Source organism: Lutjanus erythropterus, chromosome 24 (assembly GCF_056507025.1).
Source record: "Lutjanus erythropterus isolate fLutEry1 chromosome 24, fLutEry1.hap2, whole genome shotgun sequence".
Lineage (NCBI taxonomy): Eukaryota > Metazoa > Chordata > Actinopteri > Lutjaniformes > Lutjanidae > Lutjanus > Lutjanus erythropterus.
The window spans coordinates 14189999-14206620 of NC_139340.1; positions in this window are offsets into that span (position 1 = coordinate 14189999).

A 16622-nucleotide genomic window follows, 5' to 3' on the forward strand; every position below is an offset into this window, starting at 1 on the left:
GTTCTAGCAGGTTTGAGTCTAACATGCTGGTAAATATGAAAGCTGTTGTCAGGAGCTTAAGTTAAACTAATTACACAAAAGGCATAAAATCTCACAGAACAATTTAAAAAATCCTTTGCAGTTAATTATGTCTATTCAAAACTCTTTCTTCGGTGACCTTTCCTCACAGGGGGAATGACACGCAGCTTTGCTCTCTCCACAAAGTTTATCTTCCTATCAAGAGAGCATTTCCATTTAATTCCACTTCTTTCCCACTCTAACCTTTGATACAGTGGTTCTGTATGCAAATGATCATCTTCATATTGTTAGTGAGGTGAATTAGCATTTGCTTTTTTTGCCATATTATCTCACTTTGGGTTTACATAAACGTTCATTGTCAGTGTGGCAGCGACTGCGTGAATTATGCATGAGGCCCTTCCCTCGGCTGAATCCTGGAACTTGAGATCAGCATATTTTAGATATTCGCCCATTTTTCTCAGCACATTTGGCATTAATATGTATCCCTCGTCTGAAGCTGTGATAGTAACACCTTTTGGGTGCGTGCAGCCCGCGCTCTCCCTTAACGCGGCTCAAAAAATGTGCAAAACACATGAGATAAACTTGCATGTATTTGTCAGAACCGATGCTTTAACACTATGTATCTTTGTGGACTGACAGGAAGTAGATGACATGTTGCTTTGTTGTTTAGAGTGGCCTGCTGTGAGAAATTCCTCTTGTAGTGCATAATTTTTGCACTTATAGGCAAGATGTATATCCTTAGCTTTCTGCATAGTTGAGCATAATAACAGTGGTCCACTTTGAATGTAAACAAAATGCAAACAAGGAGGAAAACGGCTCATAACTGTGAATCTTGACTGCCTTTAAAGTCACAATAACCAAGAAATCGAGTGGCACTAAAAGTCCACGAGCAAGGCACTGTTCATGAAACTTCCCCAAGCTTGCATCGCTATAGCTTGCAGGATTTGCACTCTCAACCTACCTTTCTTTTTGTGACTAATATTAGATCTTCACTGGGGATTGATTTGTTGATTATTTTCTTGTTTAATCCATTCATTGTTTGGTCTCAGGAGACAAAAATAGTAAAGAAACAAGGCAATATTCATATTTAAGATGCTGGAATCAGCACATTTTAACTTTCTCTTCTTTTAAAGATACTCATTAACTCTTTAACAAAATAGCTGGCAATTAATTTAATTACTGATTAATCGCTGCAGCTCTTCATGAATATTTTGCTCACATTGCAGATTTTCGAGAAGCTGTCTAAGAGCATGCCACTTTACCCAGTGTATTTCATAATTAATTTAGTCATACCTTTATCCAATGCTTCGCCTTGGCATCATATGCATCAACAATCTCTGCGGAGTTCTCCTGCTCTGTCATATCACACAGTATGAAGCAAGCTCAAGGCTGACAGTCCCTCCTGACACATGGCTGTGCCAGTTTTTAGTCTGATGCATCGCTGAGAATGACCTCCTACAAGTTGTTGTGCCTACAAGCCAGTTTGGAAAAGTTTCTCACAGTTTGGATAATGTCCACAGGCAAGTTCCCTGCTCAAAACTCTCGATGGAAAGCTATCTCCATGGTGTCCAATTACATTTAAATATGGCATCTACATTGCGCTGCTGACATTGACTATGCTGAAAATCTCTCGGAACACTTGTCTCTAAGTGTCCAAAGGAGGGAATTATGGCTGCCATTTGTGTTTTCTTCGTTGGTTGTCTTGTGTTCCTGCTTATGATGACAACTGCACAGTCCAGCGCATCCAATTTTCCCCACGCCTGCTTGCCTTCCTGTCCGCCTTGTCAATGTCAAACGGCCGGCAGATTGTCTGGATCTCCATCCAAATGTGCCACTTTTGGTTGGTTGTCCGCCAGGCTGGCTGCCCCATCCCACTCCTCCAAAGTTGGACATGTGTCACTTGAATAGGCCGTGATCGCTCTCCTTTTGCTCCGGCATCCTGAGGAGCACGTGAAGTGCGAGGTTCCACCTGGTCGGAACGGCCTGGAGCATGGAACGCAAAAAAAACTCCTTGTGCCCTGCAACATTTGAGTGGTTAAAGTGTTTGGCTATTCTCTTTAGTTGGGCCAGTATGTCCACCACCACCCTCTGGGAACCGAGGCCATCATTAATAATCAGTTGAAATCACAACTCCACAAGCCTTTTATCATGTTTGTGCCACTGTCCCTTAGCACCAGGAGGACACACTATGTGTCGATGCTCCATTCCTCAAGGGCAGTCAGGAAGATCTGCCCGATGTATTCCACCATGTGGGAAAAGCAAAGCCTTTTCCTGTGTTTGCCCCAGAGAGAAGTTGCTTTATTCTTGTTGCTTTATCCAAGTTGTGAGTGAATCTGGCTTATCAGCTGGATTTTCATGCAAGGGAGAGTTGTCACTTGTTAAAATGTGTTTTGACCACTCTGGGACAAGACAAACTCTCCCTTCCCATTCAATAAATCAGCGAGTTTCTCCATGACAGTTGAAACGATTCTGCAAAGACGTCTATATCAGCTAACAATGCAAGAAAAGAGAAAGTGCATCAGCTCTTTTTTTGTTGTTGGGGACTGGATACTGCTCCACAGGCTTTTTCAATGACAGGATGTACTTGGCCCAATCACACGGTCACACTCACAAACTCTCACTTTGTAAAGTTGACCGTGAGCCTAGCCTCCAGCAAAAGGGGTGAACAGTTACTGGATGAGCCCCCAGTTTGTCACAGTCTGGCTCTGAAGCCATGACAAAAAGAGAGGGAGACACAGACCGAGGGCAAATAATAAGGAATTTATTTAAACAAAGTTTTGGACACAAAATAAACAAAGGATAACAGTGAGAGTGCGTGTTAGCATAAGTGTGAAGTGTGAAGTGATGAGGAGGAGTTGTCAGGCAGCCAACACAAAAAAAAAAAAAAAAAAAAAAAAAAACAATAAACAGGACAGAAGGGAGGAGGCAGTCTCAGCCAGGAGGTGGCTTTTCATAGTTGGACAGCACCAGTCCCACGTGCCTCCGACTGAGGTGATCACTCTACATCTCAGGTGTTTGCTGCAATAGAAAACAGAACAGGATGAATAAACAAACCAGGGAACTCTCACAAAGGGTAACCGGGCTCTGCCTTTTGCCAACAATCCTTTAAAACTTAAGACTTTAAGACTTGTCCAGCTCCTTTGATCTCAGTCAGTCTTCTTAAGGCTTTACCTGCTGCTTTACCGACATAGGCGTCTTTGTGCTTTTCTTTAAAAAAATGCCCACAAGTTGTTTGTACAAGTATTTTTTTCTGTTTAAAGCTGCTCGATCCCAGACTGACAGACCCTGCGCAGATATTGCAGATGACCGTGCCAGATGGGTCCTTGGTGAAGTAGTCCCAAACTTCTTCCACCCTCAGCCATCTGTAAAGAAATTATAAGTTAAAAAAAAGTGTGAGACATTAACCAAATTATATATTTAAGCTGAAGCCAAACTAGTTTGTATCAAGGAAACTAAAAAAGAAGAAAGGGTCATAACACCATTAATTAACATTCTATGCTCCGCTTGGCGCCAGTTCTGTTGACGTTTACGAGAGATGCATGGAGAAGCAAACTAAAAACCCAACATGTCTACGTTGAATGGTCTTCGACGAAGATATGCCTCTAAAAAAAAAACAACAGCAGACTTAAGAGAGCATACTGGCTGATTATTCCAACTGTGCACATTACATTCATTACATTAATCACCCTTACCAATAAGTTATTCGGGCTTTTATACTAGCTTTATAAAGAAAAGAGTACAAGCTCTCAAGGGTGACAAAACCCCATTGGTGCGCGATTAACTTAACCCTTATCCTAACCCGTAACCAAGTTAAGTTTGGATGTGGGATGGATGTAGACAGTAGGGTCATTCTGACACACTTTTAGCTTAATACCAATCACACTGGGCAACATTTGCAGTCCACAACATGCTTAATATTGCCATAGATACTCTCAGAATCGATCTTTCCAGCTCAATTCATAGACTGAATGGTACAGTATAGTAAAGAATCCATTATCCTCCATGGAGTGAATGATATTGCTTTGCACATTTTTTGGCAGAACAGTTTGTTCTGAGTTTTGTGGCTTGTAAGACTGATTCAGTTCATCAGGTGTTGAACACACAAACCAAAGTTTTCCTCAGAGTTTCATCATGGCCTTGAAGGGCAAGACCTTGTTTGCCCAGACAAAAAAAGCAGCATTTCTGTAGCCTTAGCCGGATATTCCCTGTTGCGTTTCATGGTGACCTTGTGCGAGTCAGTCAGCTGGGATTCAACTGATCCAGTGCCACTGAAAAAACAAAAAACACCACTGCCACTGTTCTTGCACTGTTGAGGTGATGCACACTCGACATGATTCTGTAGCTGGGACTGGAATCTTTGTCAGCCTCCCAGAAATGTCACTTGCTGTTGCCTCCTAAGCAGGGTCTGCAGTCTTGGTTATTATTTTTTTTTCAAAATGTCCATTGGGTTGAGTTTCATTCCCAAACCTGTATTCAACAGTACAATATGCAAGCAACTTTTGACCAAGAACATAATATTTCCCCATGTGCCCACAGTTAAATAAGGGCTGCAGTCAGTCCTGACTTACAGGGTTCTTCAAATTCAATAGACGCTATTGGTGAAAAGTCACTCACCTAAGGCTCTGTGTGTTGTGGGGAAATAATTCTGCCTGTGTAGTGTACGTGCTGTATCAGTACAATACAGAATCAAACATCCAGAAGTCCTCTTTATTAAAGGGCTTTGTTGTGTATTGAATGTGAAGTTTGCTTGTTGACACAAACTGGAACTTGAAAATAGGAGGTGAAGGAGAGGGGGCAAAGTCTTTTTTCACTCCTGCTTTTAGAGATGTGAAAGCCTGTCCAGAGTGTTCAGAAGAAAAGTGGAATGTTATATTAAATAGGTCCTTTTTTATCACAGGTTTCGGCTGATATTTTTTGGACTGAGAGAAAATCACTATCATGAGGCCAAACCAGCAAAGTCTTCCTTGGTGCAACTCTACAGCTAAAGGTAAGGTGCTAAAAGTTACTTTAACTTATATAAAGTTTGTGAGCTATCTAAATGTACGTTTTTGCAATGGGGTCCACTTTTAAGTGTGCATTACATCTTTAATTTTTCTATATTTGAATTACCTAAAACTCAATTTTGCAACTTATCTCGTATAGAAACCTTTGCTTGATCAGTGTCCTCTGAGTGTGCGTTTTTTATCACAAAGACTTGAGAACAAACATTAGAAAATGCCAGAAAGAAATGCTATTTGGAAGCCAGATCTAGTGACATGACATGAAAATAACATTACGTTTTAATGAATCTAAAACTGCATTTAATTATGATTAGTTAGAGTTTGACAAAAATGAACAGACTTTTTTGCATGAAACAAGGACAGTGCTGGTAATCTTGGCCACAAAGCAGCGACCCCCCCCTCTTAGGTGTAGTGCTGGACCAGTCAGTATGCGCAGCACGTCTGTGACAAACACTGCATCACGTTAGTTTCTGATGTTTCTGAGTGAATGACATGTGTGCCGATTGTGCCGGTAAATCGGAGTGCATCAGAAAACAGTACTGTGAAAAAACATGGCACTGTCTTAAAACACCAACTTTTTGAATGGAGTTTGGTTTGAGTATGTCTGTGGAAAGATCGCGGGGAGCTGAGGGCTTTTTACATTGAGCTGATTTTAGTTGTAATAACGAACCCTGTAAACAACATAAAATAGACAAGTTTTTCTCTTCTCTCAGCTTGGAATAAAAGGTCATGTAATAAGCACAAAAGAAAGGTGTAAGAAAATGCCTTGCACATATTATACAGGGCTGCTTCTTATTCAGAATAAAATATATCTTGAATGATTTATATACGGTGTGTTAGGTAGCATCTCATAAATGTCAAAGGATTTAGAAAGGCAACAGGTGACCCAATTATTCTGCAGTCATTCTGCAGGAATCAAAAATCCAACATCCACCACACCAATGCTGCAGTCCCCCTCACAGCTAATCGATTGCACATATGTCATGCTGCCTGGCTGTTTCGACACGAAACGTGAACTCCCAAAAATCCAAAGGTGAGCCGCATCATTTGGAAGTTTCATCAAATTCCAATCAGCGGTGTCTGTGATATCTGATCTATAGTCCAAATAATCAGCCGTTGTTACAAAGCAGCCATTCCCTTCCTCATATTAACATCCATCTTTCCTCAGCAGCAGCAGGCACATTTACACACACACACACACACACACACACACACACACACACACACACACACACACACACACACACACACGCTGCCCTGGTAATTCTGCTAACCAGGCCCCACATAAAACCAGACCCCGATCAGAAAAAGCTATTCAAATAAAATGCAGTCCCATAAAACATCTTTATTACTATTAGTGCAATTTACTGTGGGAGAACAATCAAAGAAATTGACCATTTATAATTGCAAGTACTCTTAGAGGCAGAAGATGGACAGTCATAGCATGATGATGATGATGATGGGGAAAAACAAAATGCAAAGACTGGACTGAGCAACAAATAAAAAAGTTAAACATATGAAACTGAAGCACAACAAATGATTGTGCATTATTACACATCCAATGTTGTAAAAATGTCATCTTTTAACTGTTAAAGTTTTACGATCGGACGTAAATGACCAATGAGGGTTAGGCATAACATAATCGTCTTTGCAGGATTTTAAAAGTTTGATTTGGGGAAGATGCAAAGGCCTGCGTTTTAAAGGGAGAGTTTGGATTATTGTAAGTGGAGCTGAATGAGGCACTTATCAATCAGTCAGTGTGCAAGAATTGGCCGAGTGGCCAAACACATGGAGGAGGAAGTGCAGGCCAAGTTCAGCAGTCCAAGTGAATTTTATTTTACTACACTGGATATTAACAGTGAAATAAAGAGAATGGTTGGCCAGAATGAAGAAATCCCAAATAAGCTATATTCCCTTCTGTTTTTTTTATTTTATTTATTAATAAAACTACTGCACTTGGTCTCTTCCTCTGGGAACCCCTCTATCTGAGCAGTTGGGCCGCCCCAGTTCAAGTTTGACAGTTTCTGGTCTGGAGGAGACTAATGCAGCAGAGAGTGGAGGTGAAATGCTTTATTTCTTCTCATGACTGCAAAACCATTGTCATTAAATATACTTTAATACAGCGTCATGATATAAAATATCCAATCAAACAGCAGTATGGAGGAGAGAGGCCTGCTCTGTGTGTGTGTGTGTGTGTGTGTGTGCATGTGTGTGCCTGACTTGAGGGTATGAGGTTTCCCCTTGACACAGTGTGTTAGCTACAGTAGATGTCATTCAGCGTGGAACTAAGCAATGAACTGCTGTGAACCGAGACAGCAGTGAGGTATTTTAACCAAAATGATCACCATCACTTTAAATGTATGAGGTAGTGTTTTGGTGTCTTGTTTCCTTTTCTGATTGGAAACCGCCATTATATAATCCAAATATTGTTCAAACAAACCAAACTCCATCGGCAAAATCACTAACTTTGCCTTGCAGCACATGCTTATTTACCACTGCCTCGATCTGTCAGTTTGTTTGTGTTATTGTGTGACTTTGTTGTTTGGGAAAAGCAATATTTGGCTCATGTCATGATGATTAAAATCCCTTTAGCTGCTGACTTCATCCACAGTAGTTCAATGCTTAACTTCCATGCTGGTGCTCCTCTTTGCTTCTCTTAACTGGCGGCACGCTGACTGGCATCTGCTCTCTGTGGCAGACTGAAGTACCTCACGCAACCCCACATCAAATAATCCAAACTGTCCCTTTAAGACATTTGACATTTTGAGTGTTCTGTCATTGTCAGCCTGCTGTCTGACCCGTGTTACAGTATAACTGACTGGACTAAGCAGAGTAGTGGGAAGGAAGTAGCACTACTCTGCGTCGGACAAAAATATATCGACTACTTGACATGAAAAATGGAGTTACCCCTCGACTCTGTCAGCGTTGTGATCTGCCCTGTGTGTATTAGCAGCCCGAGGGGGAAATATTTCATCGGGATCGCGGACGCAACAGAATTTGAAATCAAAGCCGCGAAGCCCTGCCTTCACTTGGCCTGCCACTTGAACATTTTTCCCCTTATCTTAGCTGTCTTTGCCACTGGCGGGTAGACGTGACTGTAAATGGCAACCCGCCTCCTGAAAATGAGTGTAATATCTGCAGCTTGGCTGAGCACGCCGTGCCCTATAGCATCCACCAAACATAGTAACTTCCCAGGGAGACGCGCTCGGTGCCAGGCTCTGCCTTTTTATCAGTTTCCCAGAGTCTGGCAGAGTGCACAGGCAGGTCTAGGTGAGGAAAATTAATTCCACATTTTGGCTGTCAGCCTACCAAAGTAGCAACAGCTAATACCAAAGACCCCAACTTGGGTACACTGTTGAATATGAGCCTTTGATAGCAAAGGTCTGACAGTTTCTGACCTCACATCTGTCCTGTAAATGAACTTAAAAGAATAAATACATTTGCAACTGATGCTATTATTATGTAAACCTACACGCGGCTACATCTGTTATGCAGAAATCTGCTGCTGCACTGCTTTTAACAACCAAAGCCTTTTAAACATATCTGATCTGATCTTACTGAATCGGGTGTGGCAGGTCGATTTTTGCTCCCTGACTCACTCTGAGCCTCTTGTGGACAAAATCAGCAGTGTTTCTACTGCCATAATCACAAAAGATAACCTTAAAAATAAAATTATCTAAAGAAAAATCTCCTCCTCTTTCCTTTTAAGTGTCTGACACACTACTCTCTGTAACTTCTTCTGTAAACACAGGCTCATTTCATCTGATTTCATAGAGAATCTGACCCCTAAACTGAGGCTGTTTCATAACCAGTAAAAACTCCTTGTAGGGCAGGTCACAAAATAAATCTGGGGCATTGTGAGATGGTTAATGGGGGAACCTCTCCTTTTTTTCTTTGTGGAATATTGATTAATTTTACCTCTTTAGGCCTTGAACAGTTTTTTTTTTTTTTTAATGAAACCATCTGAGAAGTTTAGAAAAGAAAAACCCTGAAGGTCACAAGCCAAAAAGCTACAGGGTTAATCTTGAACTTTTAGATTTTAGTGCAAAACTTTAAAAAGAAAAGAAACTAACACTAGCTGTCAAATAAATTTATTGGACCAAAAAGTACTCTATTGTCCTCTGGAATGTTGTGGAGTACAAGTAGGAAATAGCAGCAAATAGAAATACTTCAACATTGTACTTACACAACTTGAGAAATCAGTAGACTTACTTTCAACCACAAGGACGCTCTCTCTAAGGGGAATTGATCAAACGCTCATCTGAGGGGGGTAAAGGATTGTTCTGAAGCATCCAGAAAGCCATTTTTATTGTCCTGCATGCAAGCGATCCTGAAATCAAATAGGACTGAAAAAAAAAAAAAAATCCAAACATGTGGACAGCCTCTGGCCCCGAGGCTGGCAGTATTTACACATGCATATACGTATATTTCTACAAGTATTTACTGCACTGTATTCACATTCATTTCATACTGCACATGCCATCTGAAATATGCGTAATTTGAATTCTTGCGGTGGGTGGAATTGTAGACTAGATCTGCTCTCCTGATAATAAACAAACATAAGGAATGGAGTGCTGGCTCCCTCTGCTTCTTAAAGCTCCAAATCCCAGTTTAATTGGCTGGGAACCGACTGACAGGAAACGCGCTCTGTCGAGACCTCTCCTCATTGGTCATTTTTCCACACCGCCCACTTGATTTGTCTGAGATTCTGGCTTACAAATACAGCAGTTTGTTTGTTTGTTTTTTTTTATGAAAAGTTAATCCGTCCACGTCACCCATGACAGCTGTAGCTTTATGATGCAAATTTAGCAGAGCGCAGTAGATGTGCACAGTTCTTTACTTATTTCTATCAATCAAAATGTGACTATACAGTGAACTGTCAAGTTTGTATCAACAGAAATAAAAAATCAGACAAACTTTTCAATAGCAGCGAGTCATTGCTAACTGCTGCAAACTGAAGTTGCTATGAGTTAATTAGCTCAGTTGTGCAGCTTGAAGTGGTCCTATTAGCTGACTTTATTTTATTTATTTAGTAGACTAAAAAGAAGCTTAGAGACCTTAGCCTGCATGCTTTTTTAAGTCTTCAGGGTTTGCATATATGTGCTCTTCAAACTATAAAAAAGAAAGGTGTCAGGACAGTCTTAACTCTCAAACAATGCATGCTGGGACTCAGTCTCAGCATTAGACTCAGACTCTAAAGTTCTGCAAAACTTTTACCAACTAATAATGTTTTGTTGGGATGTATTTCAAAAACTGTCAACCATTTAATATTCAAGGACCTATAAAATGACAAATCACTTTTTTTTTCTAAAACTCAAAAAGTTTAATTCACTTGAAGAAATAAAATCTGCATGTCTGCTTTAAGTTAGTGAGAAAAGACTGGTTGATTCCTCTCATCCTGTGTGACGTTTTACAGTGCTGCTGCTGCCACGCTTTCTATTGAGTTAATCATGTCGCTCTTTTATTGTTTGGGTCACTTGAGCAAATACGAATCACTAACAGAGATTAACTGGCAGGAATCCTAAACACAAATCCATTTTAAATTACTGGGGCCTAGGTGGACAGATGTAGTCGCCTCGGTCCAATACTGTTGCCATTTCCACTGTGTCCCGCTTTTTCTTTACTTTACTGGGAGCGTGCGGCACAGTATGTGCTTCTTTTGAGCTATTATGCAACATTTCGAGTTTCAAATTAGGTAATGGATGTGCCAGTATCAGTGGCTTGAGCACAGATGGACAGATGGAGTTTGGCTCTGCCCTGCTTTCACCTCACCATGCTAAGCAGGCGTACAGTATATGAGCTGCTTTTAACTATTGCACAACACTTCAAAATATGTTATTCACACAGTTTTCATTGACATTTTTCCTTCAAAATGTATAAATGGAACAGCGACATGAAGTTCTTGATCTTTAATACATTAGAGAGAAGGGAACCATCAGACAGCTGTGAAGCGATTGAACTAACATTAGAATAATGTGCCTATTCTTGATGTCGGTTTGTTTTACATTTCATGATTTTGTTTTATCTCTTCCAGCACTTTAGAAGCAAGCGTTTCTTTTTTGTGTGTTTCCTGGATCGGAATCGGTGGCCTCTCATTCATAAAACAGCCTCGCTAATTGGAACGGATGGACACACAGATGCTGACTTTTGAAGTTAGTGCTGGTTATAGCCTGACTGATCCTTCTCCTCTTTGGCCTGTAGGTCACGATTTCCAAAAATCTCAGATGAGCTCGGGAAGTTTTTTCTGGATGTTTTTACTCTCATTTATATATGAGCTGCATTTATCGACAATGGTTTGCCAACTTTCTCCAGTCGGTTTCTTTTTACAGTGCAGTCATATAGACTTCAGATAAGATGAGCTGCTGTGCCAGTCCACAGATCACCAGCGATGAAGCTTTTTGTGGGACGAGATTCAATATTTCGTACCAGCTGGTCCTGGAATACAGACGAGAGACTCGTCCCTTATCAGGCAAAAGCTCAGCAGTCATTCCATCTTATTCACAGTTTGACAAACATTTGGCTTAACCCCAGTCAATATGCAATTACACATGGCCAAGTGCTTACAATAGTCCGAAGCCACACAGAATTAAATTTGATAGTGATTAATTATTGATGTGAGCCATGCAATATTTATGTCCTGATAGGAATAAATAATTAAAGCCAGGATTATCAATTATGTATAGTTTTGGAATAACTAAATGCAATGTTTCTATAGCCTTTATCCACATGGAGCCCAAAGGAAAATGCAATAATTAAGATACAGAGAGCATTTTGTTTGTCAAGGTTTTTAAAGAGCATTCAGTCGATTGCAGCTCATTTGACTCCATAGATTCAAGCCACATAATCTATACAAACTATTAGTCCCATGTTTGCTCTCGCCATAGATTTTGCAGCTGTATCCATTATGAAAGTCCCACGTTCTGTGTGCGCCTCATGCCGCCGCAATTCCGAACTTCATTACTGCTCTATCACCGAGATTAATTATGCAGAAAATTCTCATTTTCCTCACTTCAAACCATCAGAAGGCGTGAGGTGTGATGTGCCAAACGGATGACTGAGAGACGCGAGTTTTGTGTTTCACAACAGCACAAAATGTTCTGACACACACATTTACATCCAGTACAACCGCGTCCCTGCATCGTCGGCTAGGGTGAGCTGCTTGACTGCAGCAGCTGGGAAGTTAAAAGATCAAATTAGTTTTACTGTAATTGTTGTCACTTTGCCTTTGATTAAAATAAATTCACAAAATAAATGTAGTCCTTCTTGAAACTATCAAAATAAAAGTCCAACAGCCAAAGCATATATAATCTGTAGAAAAGAGAACAAAACACAACAAATAGAAATAAATAAATATAATATCATAAAAATCTAGACAGGAAAACTAGACAGTAGATTATGTTTTATTTCACTGCATGTTGCTTTTCTTCCTTTATTTGCTCAAAAAGACAAACTGCACAAATATTTATTTAAAAAATGCAGCTTAGGAGTACTTCCTTTATTTAGCAAAAAGAAAAAAAACATAAAAAATATAAATCTTTTTTAAAAAGCATAATAAATTGGAGCTTAACTTTATAGTGTTCTGTTCACTGCTGTGCAATGCTCTTTTACAAGGTGCACATCAATGCTGTACAGTAATGTTACCTTTGCCTGGAAACTTTGCGATTTTTTGGTTGAAGTAAAGTTTTAATGCACTGCATTAGATGTGAGAAAATCACTGGAAATCAAGGAAGTAAAGGGGAGAAACAGAGAAACTTGGAGAACTGATTAATTTTGACCAAAATCATGGTTGGTGATTGTTTGAACAGTGGAAAGAAGTTACTTTTAGGTAGCAAGCTAGTTAGCTGGGATGTGTATATATAAATGTAACTTTCAAAGGTTCTACAGCAATATTTTTTAACTGTCTTCAAAATTTGGTTATGTTTTCAACATAGATGAGCCGAGCACATAGCAAGGATAGGTCAACTTCAGAGTCAGACTATAATAAAAGCCTTTGGACAGATCTTTCTTATTTTTTTGGCGTTGTGTGACATTATGTAAAACAATCATTTTCAGCTGTATTGGTTTAATCGTCGAGAGCGCCGCAGTCTCAGGCTCTGAAACACATTTTCTCCTTGGCTCTTTGCTTTTGTGATTTACATCATCCAACTTTCCATTTATAAAGATCTGTTCTGGCATCCCGGAGATTTTGAGCAATTAGGCACTCGTTATGCGTATTAAAACCAAATCAGTGGAGGAAGCAGCAACACGATCACGACTTTCACAGACACTGACAACAGCAGGGAAATGCAAACACTTTTTAAAGTACACCTACGACTTCATGCCTCGTTTCTTTTTTTTTTTTCTATTTGAGACCACGACCATTTTTGTTCTGCTACGCTACTAGGACAGCATCAGACATGAGATATTTCACTTATCTTAAAGTGGCTTTGTGTAGCTGTAAATTTGTCATAAACTCTTTAGTCTGAGCATCATGGCTTCCTGTTCATGTGACGCATGTCAAGTGTTGTGCTGCTTAAGCTCAAGTCCTCTGAATCCCGCCCGACAGGCGCAAAGTGCTCCTGTAATTCACCGAATGACAACGCGCCATACCAACGAACAATAGCTCTCAATGTTTGCATTTTCTTAATGCTGGCCCTTTTTGTGCAGCCGTGACAGAGTCGTAATACACACAATCAGATAGCTCCTTTCCCATTAGGTGTGCTTACGTTCCAATAGCTTTTAGTTCATGCTCAAGGATGTGTTTATCAAGCGCTGATATGAAGGCTGAGCATCCTACATTATATGTATCTGTGCTGCGTGTCTCTTTTTTCGCCTGCAAACACATCAGTGTCAACACCTGACATGACGTTAGAGAGCAACACCTTCGATTTTAGTTCATTTGAGGTATTTATTGTTTTCATGAGTGGGCGGTTGCACTTTAATATTCTCTCTTTGATAAATTAAGCTGTACAAAATAAAATGTGCTCTCTGTAGCTATTGTTAGCAGTATATTTCAGGTAAAGGGTCCACTCACTGACAACAAAACAAAACACACTTACTGAGCCATCTTTATAATTGCCCTCTGGAGTGCCCTTGTAAAAAGCGGACCACAACATTTAATTGTTATTGAGGAAAAAAAAAAGCATTTCCTATTTATTAGGTTTGAAGAAAGGTATTTTTTCCTTTGAGAAAGACTCACAAGGACATTCATTATTTTCTTTAGTTGATTTTTTTTCTTTAAATCTAACTTCACTGTTCACATCACATACTTTTGCATGCACTATTTTGTTTTTCTAAGAAACTGCATCTGTTATTATGGTCTGCATTTTGGCCTTGAACAGTGTGTTTACAAGTGTTTTATTTAAGTCATAGCAGCACTGGTGGTCTCAGGTGGTTAGGAGGGGCAGTCGGACAGCTGGTGCCATCATACCTGAAAAAACGCTGTGCCCTTGGATGCTGCAGTAGAAAAAAGTGATAAAGTCCGCTTTAGGGTGTCCTATAGTGTCCTCTAGGGTGCCCTTCAAGTGAAGAAAATGTGAATAACCTCCCAGAATGCCCTCTGAGTGGACAAAATGTAACAAAATGCCCTCTAGAGTGGCCTTCTGGTGGAAAAAGGTGAAGTGCAAGGCTAAAACTAACATTTATTTTCTCTCAGGCCTATTATAAATAACATGACTGGCTTCCACACTAGATGTGATGGCCTCGGACTTTCTCTTGAAAGTCCCTGTCACATCACTGGATTCAGGACAAGCAACAGATTTTCCAAAAGGCCGAGTGAGGAGGATCCTGCACAAGTTTCCTCTCCTGGCGTCCCTCGGGGTGCGGCGGCAGGTAAACAGAGCGCAGTGCAGAACCGGGCTTTTCTTCTGCACACACTTCAGCGTCTTCAAGTGGAACAACTTGTTGTGCCTCACATCTTGATAGGCAGAAATAAACGAAGCCAAACGAAGCAAATTGCTTTTAAGTGCAATCCAGCTCTTGAGTCACTTCTAAGGTAATTACATCAAAATATCAGATCACGCACCAAATTAGGCAGGAGGTACAACAGAGCAGGAAGGAGGGAGCGGGAGAGAGAGACTCGAAGGGCGAAGAAAAATATGAAGCAGCAAACAGGATGGCTGCAACCAGCGGGTGAGGTGGAGATATATTTGATTCTATTTTTACAGGATAACTCTTTAGCTGTGTGATGACAAACGACTTTCTCTGTGTCACAGAAAACAAAGTGCCCCAGTGGGAGCCCTGTGCTATTTCATGATTTCTCTGACCCTGGCAGTGACAAAGTGAAAGTAAAGAGAGCGACTTCCAAACTGGCCACAGACGGCCCCGCGGCACTGGAAATAAAGTAGGCTTATAGGGCGTGACGGTGCATGTTTACACGCGGCTGTGTAGGTGTTGTTTGCGAGGGGAGCAGACGACAGCAGAAGTGCCTGATAATTGATTAAAACAGCATGGAGAGATGGTACAAGTGTGTCTGTGTCAATAGCCAACTGCATAACTACTGGGCAGAATGTGTAATCAATGCCATTTGCTTCAGGAAGGAAGGACAGGTTTTAATCCCATGAGCGGTGCCTTGCATCTGACACTGACGACTCTCAATACTAACCTCAATTTTTCAAAGGCGCCTGGAAATCAATTTGTTCTTGAGATGCTCCGACCTCTTCGCCCACCTTTTGATTCTCTCAAAATTCCTATCGATTAGTCCAACTTACAAGGGCCCGGCCACATTTGCCGTAGCCTTCCCCTGGATTATTGGATTTGGATCGGCTTGTTTTGTTTTCCTTTACTTAAAGCTACATTAATCAGTATTTATTGATGGTAACATTGAATTAAATGACTCTGCAGTAATGTCAGATTTCTTGCTGGTAACATTGTTTGGGTTTGGTTTTGGTCCAAATTGGCGTAAAGCCATAATAACAAGGTGGCAGATGAAGAAAGGCAAATTTTGCTTGAGCCCATTTTTATACTGGGGAAAATACCCACTAAGATCTGGCTTCTGGCTTCAGTGGGAAAGGCTGCAGTCTGCATTAATTCCTGGGTCAAATCACTCTTCAGTCGTCACAGGTTCAGTTAATCAGACGATCTCCACTTCTGTTCTGAATTGTGTCCATTTTTAAATCTCTTGCAAGTCCCTAACTTTTATGGAAAAATGACAGTAGGACAGATTTTAATTGTCTGAATCCAAATGATGGCTTAAACAAATATGTCCCAGTGGATGGGACTTGAGACAGTTGCCTCAAATGTAGCCTATCATGTGCTAGTTTGGAAAATAATATTATAATATTTTAAATATCAATTAATAGAAAAATATGTGTTGATATAATCCTGTTCCTCACCTTATTGCAGCCCTATTATATTTATTTTAAATGTTTCATCTCCTTCTTTATGCATGAACCATAATAATAAGCCTTTAATATTGCACAAACACAATAAGCCGAGGCCTGATCGTTTTGATTTGTCTGTTATTATCTGCAGAATAAGTCAGACAAATGTTGGTTATCATCCAGCTAAGGAAATAAATCTGACCACAGGCTCCTCAGCTATGGGTTTCATGTGAAAATATTAGCAGTCTTAATGCTCAGCTATTCAAACAAATGGGAGGTTTTAATGTTCATATCAAACATTATA